The 14,789-nt window shown below is 39.6% G+C and overlaps 1 protein-coding gene across 1 annotated transcript in view; it reads right to left on the bottom strand.

Annotated features, from left to right (window-relative positions):
* Positions 1-14,789, bottom strand: part of LOC115752589 (disease resistance protein RPV1-like) — a 90,212-nt gene that overhangs the window by 11,760 nt on the left and 63,663 nt on the right. The window lies entirely within an intron of this gene.

Here is a 14,789-nt window from a genome sequence, read left to right as displayed (position 1 = left end):
TCAACCACACAAATTGCCAATGGTACTAAAGGGATCAATTTTTCATGTAAGTGACAATCAAGTGATTGAGAAAAAAGTTGTATCATTGAAGAGAGAGCTGTTTAAAAACAAAGGCGATTGCGATATTGGTTTTCCTAACAAAGAAACACTCTATAAAAGGAGAATGTGAAGCGTTATTCTAATATCCTAGGAGACATTTCATTTTGCCCCCATTACTTTGTAGTGTTGAGAAATTACATTTGATTTTGAAGGAAATAAAACTACCATACTTTGTCGAAAAGACTTTGATTTATACTTTGAGGACTTACTACAAATATATCTTTGTGCCTTTTATACTTAACATGCTTAACGCTTTTATTATGATAAAAGCAGGATTTATGGACAGAGGCAAACTATGAAGAGATGTATTTCGATCCACAATTGATCCTCACCATTTATTCAATCTTATCCTTAATTGTTTAGTAGATTAAATTTTCCTTGTTAACGGTCAATTATCTTGTCAGGATTATGGTTCTAAGTTATATCGATTGTCCAATAATCACAAAGATATTCTCATATCCTTCTATATGAGGACTCTTGATTGATTGGAAATCATCCCATAGAAATTTTTCTTATTATAAGCTTGATTTAAGGATTCTATGATTCAATAGTATGGGTGAGCAAATCCTCTCAAATCTTTGATTCCTCTTTTCTCAATGGCTATGTGATCTTTATTCGATAATCAACCAAGAACTAGTTTTGGAGATTGATGCTCGGTGTGGTTCTATCCAGTGGGAAGCCTGGAGATGAGGATTATATAAGAAGCACAAAGTCCGAAGAGAAATTAGAGAGATCAAGAGATCAACAATCATATTCCAAGAAAGCTACACTTGTTCTAAATTGTCTAGTTGAGCGTTTACTCGAAATTGTGTGAGAGGTGTAATACAAAATCAATTGTGTAGAGTAGCAACACTCGCTTCTATTGGAAGTGTTTGTGTTTAAGCGATCACATCTTTCTGTAATCTCTCATTTTAATTAATTAGTGAAATTTAGCCAATAAGCTATTAGTGTGGAAGGGTGGACGTAGACTTACCAAAAGTCGAATCACTATAATCTGTTGTGTATTATCTCCTACTCTCTGCTTGCATCTATTTACTGTCTAATAAAAGCATTGTACGTGTTATAATATATCTCGAGATTGAGTCATTTACAAAATCCGATATAGTTGGATTGTTAAATATCCAAGCCTAAGCACAAGATATGCACCAAGAAATGAACGTGGAAAAGGAAAAAAGAAGCAATGTGGGGCCCAAGGCAATTATAGATAAAAGGGCAAAAAAAAGGGAGAACAAAAAGAAAAGAGAGAAAATATAGGTTTACTGTTAGTGGAGCCCAAGGTTGTCCCATGTGCTTTATTGTGGTTGTGGCCACCAGATGTGCTCTTTGTCAAATAAAAGAAAGCCTGCAGGAGCCGCACAGAGTGAAAAAAAAAGGAGAAAAGAGGACGTCGCATAGTAAAGGTCGTCGCACGAAGAAATTCTTGGTTTAGCCGTATCGACCGATTGTGCTTGACGCATGAACACCATAATTTATGCTTTGTGAGCTTTATTATATTCAATTATGAATTATTTTATCTATAAATATTTTGAATTTGGATATAATCTAGATGCGAAAATACGAACGTATTGAACGATTGTAATTACGCTTCTTCGATTACGGTGTTCATGTTGGTTTTCTCGTGGATATAGGTATCGAAATTTGTACCGAACCACGTAATTTCTAGTATCCTTCATCGTTCATCGTTACTTTCTCTACGCTTTTCGTATTGACTTATTTGCAAGATCCTAATTAGTTTCCACACGTTATATTACAACATCACGGTTCCGTTTCAATATATCCGTTCCTATTAAGCTGGAAATTTTTATTTCCGTATTATTTTATCAAATTTGATCATAAACACCTATTCACTCCCTATAAGTGTTATTATTAGCAAAACATGTAGTTGGTGCATGTCAGACTTCAAACTACAAGAAGTTGCAATCCCTCTCCCAAAACCGAACTTGCACTTTTGTACGCTAATTATCAGCGTAACCTTTTTCCTTTAACGTGCGCCATGCACATGTTAATGGGTAAATAAGCTAAATATCCCACATAGTCTAGAATCCTCTACTGAATGACAGACACCCTATATTAAAGGAAAAATTGTCAAAAAAAAAAAAATCCAAAACTTATTACACTTTTATCAATTCAGTCATAAATATTTAATTTTACCAATTCAATTCTAAACATTTTGCGTTTGTGCAAATTCAATCCTAAACTTTTTGCATTTGTGTCGATTCAATCTATTCGATCAATTTTGGCCGCTCAACACCGACGTAAATGTCGCTCGATGCTGATGCGGATAATTTGTAGTAATGTTTCAATACTTTCTCTTCATTTTTTTTTATTTCTCTTAAAAAAAAAATTTTCCTCTCTTTCCTCCACTAGCAATTGGCGGGGTGAGCCTTGTCGGCATTGGGCAAAAGTACAGATTTGGGCCAGGTCAGCCTTGACCAGCCATGGGAGGCTGAGGGCCTGAGGCTGACCTGAAGTCGATGAACGGCTGCATGGAAATTTCGGGATCTGCAGCACTCTGGATCTCCACCCATTGAGGGAAAGGCCGAAAATTCCCATACCATTCGATTCATCAGAACTGCAGCAACTCTGGATCTCTTTGGCTTTCCCTTTTTTTAATTCATTTTTCAATCTTCGCCACATCTTTTCCCGAAAGTCTTTCCCTGCCTTTTTCGTTCTTTCCCCTTTCTTTCACAGAGCACTCACCGTCCACTGCTTTCTCTCCTTTCCTTGCTCGTCTCGGTCTTCGTCGTCGTCTCTATCTACCTTAGGCACTCTCTTTTTCTATCCAGCCTTCGTTTTCTCTTGTCGGTTTTGGCTCTCCCACTACATGGGCAACCTCGCCCAGATTGGTACTTTTTCCCAGCGCCGGCGAGGTCGACCTCGCCGGCCCTAGCCTCTGGAGGAAGAAGAACAGAGAAATAAAGGAAAGAGAAAGAAAAATAATGATTTGAAAAATATTATACTGTTATTAAAATTATCCACGTCATCGTCGGGCGACTGGATAAAGTTGGCTGGATGGACTGAATTTTGACAAATGCAAAAATTTTAAAATTGAATTGGTAGAAACAAAAATTCAGTTAACCACAGTCATAAACACAAAAGATTTAAGATTGAATTGACAAAATTAAAAGTTTTAGGATTAAATCGACAAAAATACAATAGATTTATGGCTTTTTTGATAAAATTTTTTCCTGTATTAAAAGAAGGATTCCTTATATGGTGAGCATCAATTGGTGATGGAATACTCATATGAAACCCACCTGCCGACATCAGTTACCGGGCAATGGACAAATGAAATAAGCTGGACTTGACTTATGCGCATGTTACGGAGCAAATTGCACAGCTTTCGGAATGTGTAGGACACATGCAACAAGAAATACAATATTTGATTTTGTTATTCCGAGGGCAACTTTGTCTTCGTTTCTACTTTGGATGAAACGATTCCAATGAATGTGCTTAACTAATAATTAACTGATACTTCATTGATTAAGAGCAGCTATCACAAGTTTAGTTGACTCTTCCCTGCTTTGAATTGGTTCCCTTCATCGAGAGAATTATTAATCTTACCGAAGTTACGTGTTTGATGCTATAAATGAGTTACGTATCCAGTATAATCTAAAATCCTTCGACGCATGATATCCGCCTCTAATACTTCATATTTGATGCTACTGTTTCGAGGGGACATTTGTTTTCGTTTATACTTTCTATGCACTCGCTTTATTACTAAAACAAAATGCTTTAAAAAAGACTCACTATTGCATAAACAAGTTGATATAAAACCATACGAGCAAATAGTCCTGTAGCCAAAATAATTGGAAAACACTAGTAGTCGCTTAAAGTTGTTCGTCCACACTTTTGTGATGATGGATTTACTATTTTGTTGATTTCCTTCTAGGCATCATCATTTGAATGGCCATTCCAACCGGCCCACCATTCCTTTTCAATTCCAGTAGTCTTCCTCTCCGCGTGATTAGTCGTTGCCTTTTAAGGATTATCCCTTAACAGTTCTATCTTAGCACTGAATGGAGTCGAGATTTATGGGGTCGGAGCTACTAGCTCGATAATCGACAATGCTTGTCGATTATTTATGATCACATGATCTCACGATCAATGAGTGCTTTATGTAAAACACATTGTGATGATATGTGAATTTACGGTTGATATTATACCGTCTCTAACTGTACTGTCAAGAGAGTATTTACCATTGTTTATCATTTAGGTGAAGAACTAAAATACAAAGACCAAGACCTCTTTTGAGTCTATTCTTTTCTCTTTTCGCTTTCCTCTTTCCCCACCCCCCCCTTTTTTTTTTAATCTGATTCCATCGTAGTTATTCTCATCTACATTCTAGTAGTCTTCCTGTGCTCGCGCTTTGTCGTTGCGTTCTAGGCATTATTCCTTTCAATCTTCGCCATATCTTTTCCCAGAGAATCTTTCCCTGCCTTTTTCGTTCTTTCCCCTTTCTTTATTAAAGCGCTCACGGATTTTTCTCCTATTCACACACCGTCCATTGCTTTCTCTCCTTTCCTTGCTCATCCCGGTCTTCGTCGTCGTCTCTATCTACCTTAGGCAATCTCTTCTTCCGTCCTGCCTAGTGTTTTTTATTTTTATTTTTTTCATTTCCAATTTTGGCTCTCCACTGCATGCGCGACCTCGCCCAGATTGGTACTTTTGCCCAGGAAGAAGAAAATAGAAATAAAGGAAAGAGAAAAAAAAATAATTCAAAAAATATTAGAATGTTATTAAAATTATTCACGTCATCGTCCGCCGACCGACTAAAGTGGGTCGGATGGACTGAATACTGACAGATGCAAAAGATTTAAAATTGAAGTGGCACAAACAAAATTCGGTTAAGTACTGTCATAAATACAAAAGATTTAGGACCGAATTAATAAAATTAAAAAGTTTATGATTGAATTGATACATGTACAATAAGTTCGGGACTTTTTTTGATAATTTTTTCCCATATTAAAAGAAGGATTCTTTATATGACGAGCATCAATTGGTGATGGAATACTCATATGAAACCCACGTGACGACATCGGTTACCGGGCAATGGAGAAACAAAAGGAAAACACTGGTGGTCGCTTAAAGTTGTTCAATCTAGGCATCATCCTTTGAATGATCATTCCAACTGGGTCACCATTCCTTTTCACTTCTAGTAGTCTTCCTCTCCGCGTGATTAGTTGTTGCCCTTCAGGGATTATCCCGTGATGGTCCTATCTCAGCGCTAAATAGAGTCAAGATGCATGTGGGGATTGTTTATTGTTGAGGTGAAGAACTAATATACAAAGACCAAGACCTCCTTTGAGTTTATTTTTATCTTTTCTCTCCTTTTTTTTTTTCATCCGATTCCATCATTGCCCTAACTTTCTCTCATCTACAATCCAGTAATCTTCCTGTGCTTGCGCTTAGTCATTGCGTTCTAGGCATTATTCAGTGGCGCTTCTATCTTGGTGCCGAATACCTTATTTCGTTAACATATGATCGTTTGACGTTCATATTATTTTTGTGGTCACTGACATTAAGATTTTGTCTAAAATAAAGAAAAAGTAAAGAAGGAGACAAGACCGTAACAGCTGCATTGCCACTGTACCTATATTACCATCGTACTAGCCTTTGATGATATGTACCTGTGAAGAACTAATATGAAAAACCCCATTTGCAATCTGCATTTGTGGTTAGGGGAAAAATTAACGTAAAAAGACCAAGACCTCTTTTGAACCTAATAGTTTTTGTTTTTTTGTTTTTTGTTTTTTTTTGGTTGCATGAGAGTTAGTCATTTCATCCTCGCCATGACTTGCTCTCCTCTATATTTCACCCTGGGCAAAATATTTTATAAAAGACTCACTATTGTAGAAGTTGACTAATAAAACCATATGAGCAAATAGTCTTTTAGACAAAAGCAAAACAGTGGTGGTCGCTTAAAGTTGTTCGTCCATTTTTTTGTGATGATGGACAAATAATTAGTATTTTTTTTATATTTCCATCTAGGCGTTATCCTTTGAATGATCATTCCAACTGGGTCACCATTCCTTTTCACTTCTAGTAGTCTTCCTCTCCGCGTGATTAGTCGTTGCCTTTCAGGGACTATCCCGTGACGGTCCTATCTTAGCGCTAAATGGAGTCAAGATGCATGTGGGGATTGTTTATACTTTAGGTAAAGAACTAATATGCAAAGACCAAGACCTCCTTTGAGTCTATTCTTTTCTCTCTCTCTCTGTTTTTTGGCATCCGATTCCATCATCACCTAACTTTCTCTCGTCCACAATCTAGTAGTCTTCCTGTGCTCGCTCTTAGTCATTGCGTTCTAGGCATTATCTGGTGATGCTTCTATCTTAGTGCTGAATACCTTATTTTGTTAACATATGATTGTTTAGTGTTCATATCACTTTTGTGGTCACGACATTGAGATTTTATCTAAAATTAAGGGGAAAAAAAGGGGAGACAAGATCGTAATAGCTTCATTGCCACTATAACCATCTCAGGATAACATTAAACAGGAAAGATAATATTGCAAATATGTGTGCAATCACGGCTATCGAATTAATCGGGTTAAAATTAAATTAAATGAGATTTGATTTAATTTTTATTTTTTGTCATGGATGTACATGCATATGATGCAGATGCACGCTCAAAGTGAACACATATTGATGTGCCCAAAATACATATATATAACGTAACATAATATATTATAAAAAAGGTTTATAAATATATATATATATATAACATAATATAATATATTATAACAAAAAGGTTTATAAGTAGGATGTGTGTATTTTGGGCACATCAATATGTGTCCACTTTGAGCAAGCACTATATATATAATTAAAAACAGTATAATTAAAAACAGTATATGCAATATACTTGATTGTGTGCAAGGTGTAATAAAGAGAGACAAAAATATTTTTCTATTTTTAGTGAGCGAACCATGATCGAAACCAGAGAGTGCGGAGAATTATCTCCACGAGATAGCTAGCACAATCAAACTACTGATTACTTGTGAGTTCTTTTTTCCATTCATTATGCGATTGGTGATGTGTTTGAACTAGAGGTCTGTTGCTTGTCGGGCTAGAACTAAAAAAACATCTAAACCAAGTCGTTTTGGGCACGCTACCTGAGGTAATCGCTTTAATCCTCTTCGTCTGATTTGAATTTTGATTGAAACACATGAACATTACGTTTGGAGATACATGTATGTGCATTACTTCCACTGCGTTTGCTATTGTCTTTGCCAATGCATGTTATGTGTATCTCAACAGATGGATTTTCGCCGATTTCAAGCTTTTTGGGTCAATCTCATTAGGTGCTATTCGCTTCTGATCCACCACAAGTCATGTAATTTGAGTCCGGATTAAAGGTCTTCAAGCTCATAGTAAGACGTAACCAAGTACCTTATTCAAAGTCAACACCCAGCTGGCTTTCTTTGCACTCAAAGGCCTGATCTCTAAAATTAGAATAGATCATATTAACCCGCGATGTCTTTGATTCACTTGCATCTTGGATCATGCGAGCGCCTGTTTCAACTTTCCACAGGGGCCGCTCACGTGTTCCGGCATCCCTCTTTATTCAACAATTCATCAAGATCCTATACATCACTAACACTGTAGAGATCTCCACATCCCTTCCGAAAATCAATCTCTAGATGGGGGAAATCCCTGGCGTCCTCGGCAACCTCTTCCCATTGCACCTTCGCATCTCGGCCTTCTTTACTGTTCAAGAAGCCACCACAATTTCCATAATGAGCATTTATCTTGTTAAAACATTGATGTAGAACATCTAGCATGTGATTTCTTGGAGAAGCTTGATCAGCAGAAATCAGGGCGATTTCGCCGCTAATTCATTGATCGGATCGGACGAGCTCGGATTGCACTCAAATTTGGTCGGCTGAAGCGAAACGGCCTTCCAATCAATACTCACACCTATGTTGTGACGTACGTCGTATTTTCGCGTTTCGGGATCGTTTAGATAGGTTTTCACGCAGTTTTTTTATTTTAGGAAACTTAGAGGTATAGATAATTGCAATATTTGATTTGAATTCCGTTTGATTAGATTAGATTTGATTTCATTAATGTTATCTTTTAGTAATTCTAATTCCTAAAGGAGTCCTCTCTATATAATGGACGTCCGCCCTATGTAATCCACACGTTATTATTCTATCAAATTGAGTTTGTTCTTAGGAAAGAATTTCCTGTTATCTCTTCCACTGCGTCATTTGGTATCGGAGCGAGGTTTTCCCTGCGACGATGTCTCATAACGTGAATAGAAATACCTCCGTAGCTGAGGGCCGTGCCAACGAGCCTGTTACACGAGAGGAGTTTACGCAGTTTGTTGAGGAAACTCGACGAGCTCAGCAAGATAGCCAACGGACGATGCAAGAATTGCTTGCCGCAATCCAACGGTTGTCTACAAACCCTAACCCAAACCCCGGCGTTCTTCCGGCTGAACGTGTCCCGATCGATCGCGTTCCGGGGCGCATTATGGGACGTGGGGCGAATCCCCGACAAAGGCGACAAGACTATGTCGAGGATTCCCAAGAAGAAGACGATGAAGAATTCCAAGATGAGCCTGTTCGTGGAGGCCGCCGACAAAAGGGTTACCGACGAGACCCAGAACAATATCAATTGAAGGTTGATCTTCCTACCTTTAATGGTAATCTCAATATCGAAGACTTCCTTGATTGGCTTTGGGAAGTTGAGAAATTCTTCGACGCCATGGACATTGAAGAGGATCGCCAAGTGAAGTTGGTGGCTTACAAATTGAAGGGTGGTGCCTCGACGTGGTGGGAACAAACACAATTATCCCGTCGCCGTCAAGGTAAGGCGCCGATCCAAACCTGGAGTCGGATGAAGCGGATGCTGAAGATGCGGTTCCTTCCACCTGACTATGAACAAGTTTTGTTCCAACAATTCCAAGATTGCAGACAAGGAAGTCGGACGGTTCAAGCTTACACAGAAGAATTCCTCCGGCTCTCGGCCCGCAATAATCTTGCAGAGTCAGAAGCGCAACAAACCGCCAGGTATATCAATGGTCTACGTTTGAATATCCAAGATCGTGTTTCGCTGCATTGTCTATATTCTGTAGAAGACGCTCAAGAGATGGCTAGGAAGGTAGAATTGCAATTGGAGCGAACCAACTTCTCAAATCGAGGGGGCAATTATACTCCTCGAGGGGCATTCGGACGAGGAAAATCGCAAGAGGCGGCTGAGTCCTCTAATCGGCAATTTAACAATACGAGCCGAAATTCGGGGAGTAATGTTGAGGCGCCTAAACCTTCCGAAACCCTTGCATCAAAGGCCCGTGATGTTGCTCCGAATCCCTACGCGAAGCCCTATCCAGGGAAGTGCTTTAAATGCAATGAGCCTAGGCACCGTTCGAGTGATTGTCGCGAGCGGAAGATGGTGAATTTGGTCGAGCAAGAAGATGAGCTTTATGAGAACGATTGGGAGGATGAAGAAGAAGTGGCCGAAGAAAAGGGGGAACGTGTCAATTGCGTGGTCAGACGGCTACTATTAGCTCCACGAAAGGATGACTCGCAGCGGAATAACCTTTTCCGCACCCATTGCACCATCGGCGGGAAGGTCTGCGACGTCATTATCGATAGTGGAAGTTGTGAGAATATCGTATCGAAGGCACTTGTCGATCATCTCCAACTAAAGACAGAAGCTCATTCCTCACCTTATACGATTGGTTGGATTCGTAAGGGGCCAGAACTTAAGGTAACTCAGGCTTGTCGTTTGCCTATTTCTATTGGAAAATCGTACAAGGATATAATACTTTGTGATGTTGTTGAGATGGATGCATGCCACGTCTTGCTGGGACGACCATGGCAATATGATGTAGATGTTACCCATCGAGCGCGTGAGAATGTTTATTCCTTTGTATGGGAGAAGACGAAAATCACTCTTCGTCCTTTAGACGAAGCTGCTCGTGTTCCGCGAGCTACTCAAAAACAGAACAAAGCTGGTGTTCTACTTAATGTTCGCAAGATGAATGGTATGTATTTGATTGTAGATAATGGATCCAAGCAGGAAACTATCATAATCCCGTAAGCGCTTCAACCCTTGCTAAAGGCTTTCTCCGGTCTTATTCCCGAGGATTTACCCGATGGGCTACCACCGATGCGAGACATCCAACATCAGATTGATTTTCTACCCGGTGCAAGCCTTCCAAACCCGCCGCATTATCGCATGACTCCGAAGGAGAATTTAATACTATGGGAGAAGGTAGAAGAACTTTTTCGAAAAGGGTTTATACGAGAGAGCATGAGCCCATGTGCTGTTCCTGCCCTCCTCACACCGAAGAAAGACGGGAGCATGCGAATGTGTATCGACAATCGAGCAATTAACAAAATTACTATGAGATATCACTTTCCTATTCCTCGTTTGGATGATATGCTTGACAGGTTGGCGGGATCAAAGGTCTTTTCGAAGATTGATTTGCGGAGTGGATACCACCAGATTCGCATGAGACCAGGAGATGAATGGAAGACGGCGTTCAAAACAAGCGAAGGACTTTATGAATGGTTAGTCATGCCCTTTGGGCTTACCAATGCTCCTAGCACTTTTATGCGCTTGATGACTCAAGTTCTCAAACCTTTCTTGGGAAAGTTTGTGGTGGTTTACTTCGACGACATTCTTGTATATAGCCCGGATGAGCAACAACATGTAGACCACCTACGAGATGTCTTGCAGGTTTTAGAGGTTAATCAACTCTATATCAACTTACCTAAATGCAGCTTTATGACCAATCAATTATTGTTTCTAGGGTATGTTGTTAGTGCGGATGGCCTTCAAGTTGATGAGACAAAGGTTGCTGCCATTCGAGAGTGGCCGACACCCAAAACTATTGGGGAAGTACGGAGTTTTCACGGTCTAGCAACATTCTACCGTCGGTTCATCCGTAACTTCAGTACCATCTTGGCTCCTATTACAGAATGCTTAAAGAAGGGCCAATTCAAGTGGAGCGATGGGGCAGAGGCAAGTTTCGCCTTAATCAAGGAGAAATTATCTACCGCTCCAGTTCTTGTCTTGCCAAATTTTGATAAGGTATTTGAATTAGATTGTGATGCTTCCGGAGTAGGAATTGGCGCTGTTCTATCCCAAGAGGGTAGGCCGGTTGCTTATTTCGAGGAAAAATTGAATGAAGCTCGACGCCGATGGTCTATTTATGAACAGGAATTCTATGTTGTGGTACGAGCTATTAAACATTGGCATTGTTATCTCTATCAGCGCGAATTTATACTCAACACCGATCATCAAGCGCTTAAATACATCAAAGGTCAAAAGCATTTGAACAGGATGCACGAGCGTTGGGTTTCTTTCTTGGAACAATTTAATTTTGTTCTTCGTCATAAAGCGGGTCATCCGAACAAAGTTGCTGATGCTCTAAGCCGCCGAGCTACGTTACTTGTTACTATGCGGAATGAAGTAGTGGGCTTTGAGTCTTTGCGTGACCTCTATCCCGAGGATGAGGATTTTCGAGATACTTGGGCAAAGTGTAAGGCTGCTGGTTCTGCTGGTGATATGATTATCCATGACAACTTCTTATTTTATGGCAACAGGTTGTGCATTCCGCGAGGTTCCCTTAGAGAGAAATTGATTCGAGAACTCCATGGTGGAAGCCTTGGGGGACATTTAGGGCGCGATAAAACCATTGCCTTGGTGGAGGAGCGTTATTATTGGCCTCAATTAAAGCGGGACGTTGGGCGTTTTGTTCAAAAGTGTCCTGTCTGCCAGGCTGCGAAGGGGCATTCCCAGAATGCTGGTCTTTATATGCCACTCCCGATTCCGTCCGGACCATGGATGGATATTTCCATGGATTTTGTCTTGGGACTCCCGCGGACCCAACGAGGTATGGATTCTGTCTTTGTTGTGGTGGACAGATTCACGAAGATGTCCCATTTTATTCCATGTAAGAAGACATCCGATGCTTCTCATATTGCTGGCCTTTTCTTTCGCGAAGTGATTCGTCTACATGGTGTCCCTAAGACGATTACTTCTTATCGGGATACCAAATTTCTAAGCCACTTCTGGAGGACCCTATGGAAGTTGTTTGGCACAAATTACAATACAGTAGCTCTTTCCATCCTCAGACCGATGGACGGACTGAAGTGGTTAACCGAACGATGGCGATATCATCCATTGTCTTTGCGGTGACTTGCCTAAACAGTGGGACAAATATCTCGCCCCTGCAGAATTTGCTTTCAATAACACGGTTAATCGCTCAACGGGCAAGTCTCCATTCGAAGTTATTTATGGTCGCATACCTCAGCATACTCTTGATCTGATTCCTTTGCCTAAAATTCCTGGTTATAGTGTGGCGGCAAAAAATCTGGCGACTAAAATTATGGAGGTTCAGGCTGAAGTTGCACGCCAACTTGCTGCTTCCAATTCGAAGTATAAGGAAGATGCTGACAAACGGCGTCGTTCGAAAGTTTTTGAAGTGGGTGATGAGGTAATGGTCTTTCTACGCAAGGAGCGATTTCCTGTCGGTACATATAACAAACTGAAGAACAAGAAAATTGGTCCTTGTCGAATTATCAAAAAGATCAACGACAATGCCTATGTTATTGATCTTCCTAGTGATCTTAGCATTTCTCCGACATTCAATGTGGCGGATCTATTTGAGTGTCATTCTCCCGATACTCTCCTTTATCCCGATCATAACTCGAGGTTGAGTTCTTCCGAAGAGGAGGAGAATGATGTAGAACATCTAGCATGTGATTTCTTGGAGAAGCGTGATCGGCAGAAATCGGGGCGATTTCGCCGCTAATTCACTGATCGGATCGGACAAGCTCGGATTGTGCTCAAATTTGGTCGGCTGAAGCGAAACGGCCTTCCGATCAATACTCACAGCTATGCTGTGACGTACGTCGTATTTTCGTGTTTTGGGATCGTTTAGATAGGTTTTCACACAGTTCTTTTATTTTAGGAAACTTAGAGGTATAGATAATTGCAATATTTGATTTGAATTCCGTTTGATTAGATTAGATTTGATTTCATTAATGTTATCTTTTAGTAATTCTAATTCCTAAAGGAGTCCTCTCTATATAATGGACGTCCGCCTTATGTAATCCACACGTTATCATTCTATCAAATTAAGTTTGTTCTTAAGAAAGAATTTCCTGTTATCTCTTCCACTGCGTCAAACATATTTAACACGATCCAAATTGAAGCTAGTGCACTTGCGAGCTTTATTTTTGGCTTTATTTGTTCATGCATTAATTACACTGAACGCACGTCGCTCCAAAATAAAGTGTGCGGCTGAGGAACGCTTGCACCCGCAAAGAAAGAGAATGGTGACCTTCTATGTTTGTTCTTCTTGTCATCATTTAATATTCTTCCACTCCCTGAACATGGCCATGTGAACGTGCAGAAAAGAGAAGAACGAGCAGCATTTAATGAGCCATCGTAGTTGACTCCTTGGACTTTAACCAAAAAGAAGAGGAAAGAAGAGCCGACAAGAGCTCTTCGTGTACGAAAGAGAAAACGAGAGGACCATGATGAAGAGAGAGAAATGAAAGATGAAGTGCACTAAATGCACGTGAGCATTCCTCTTTGTTGCTCCTTTCCTCTTTTCCCATTTAACTTCCACTGTAGAACACGAAGAAGACGAGCGAAAAAGTAAGTAACTCTGAAACTGTACTGAGGAGAATTGTGAAGAGAGTTCTTCTCACGAGGTTTTGCTTATTGTAATTGTACTCGTTAATTATTTAGTCAGTTTAATTCTTGTGAGTAGAATTTATATAATTCATTGAATGAAATTTCACTAGGAATTATAAGGTGGTAAAAATTGAGTGGATTATTAGGTGTAATTAAGGGTTAAAAAACATCTAAAGAGTAGAATTCCGTGCTATTCTCTCCATGAACGTAGATTTCGACATTTGGACAGAATCACGTAAATCTAATCGCCGATTTCCTTTCCTTTCCTTCCGACTATTTTATCGATTCGCTTGCCCCTTTGTTCGCAATATATCTCAAAAACAGAATTTTCTCAAATCGTAGGACTATAGTCGATGACCATCCATTTTAGATCTAAATTTATCTATAATCTTTCTTTTCTTCAAGATGCCATCACAATTTTCCAATGATAACTATGCCTACAGCTTCCTGGACAGTTAAATATAAAACGCGTTCTGCTAGTGCTGAATTTTTGTCTTAGAAGACTCGTGTTTGAGAATTGCACATCTAACAAGAAACTGGACCGACCAAAGTGGTTATATCATATAAAAGTACTCACTCAACTACCACTTGAGACAATTATAAAATGAGTTAAACGAGGGGAGCGGATTTTGTCATCATTTATACTAGCCTATAAAATCGATCACACTTATCTAAATGGAAAGATCAATTGTACTTATTTTAGATCTATGCATGAGACATATTTGACTTTTTAAGCTTAAATCTAAGCTCTAAATAATTATGCTTTCTTTATTTCTGGGCAAGCATGAACCCAGTTTTTACTTTGTTTTTTCAAGTCTTTAGGGGCTCCCTCTCCATGCACCTAAAAACTTACATTATAGATATTATATTCCACTGGATAGGCCATGTTTCCTTTAGACAAACCTATGCCTTTAATTGGTGGTTACATACAAGGACATCAGTCAAGTTTGCATGTGGATGATATCCATAACTTGAGCACCAATCAAACATGTGGTTGGAGGAAATTCTCCAACCAAGTACGGAAGAAAT

This window comes from Rhodamnia argentea, chromosome 4 (assembly GCF_020921035.1).
Source record: "Rhodamnia argentea isolate NSW1041297 chromosome 4, ASM2092103v1, whole genome shotgun sequence".
Lineage (NCBI taxonomy): Eukaryota > Viridiplantae > Streptophyta > Magnoliopsida > Myrtales > Myrtaceae > Rhodamnia > Rhodamnia argentea.
Note: the sequence above shows the minus strand (reverse complement) of the source record. Positions and strands in the feature narration are given on the sequence as shown.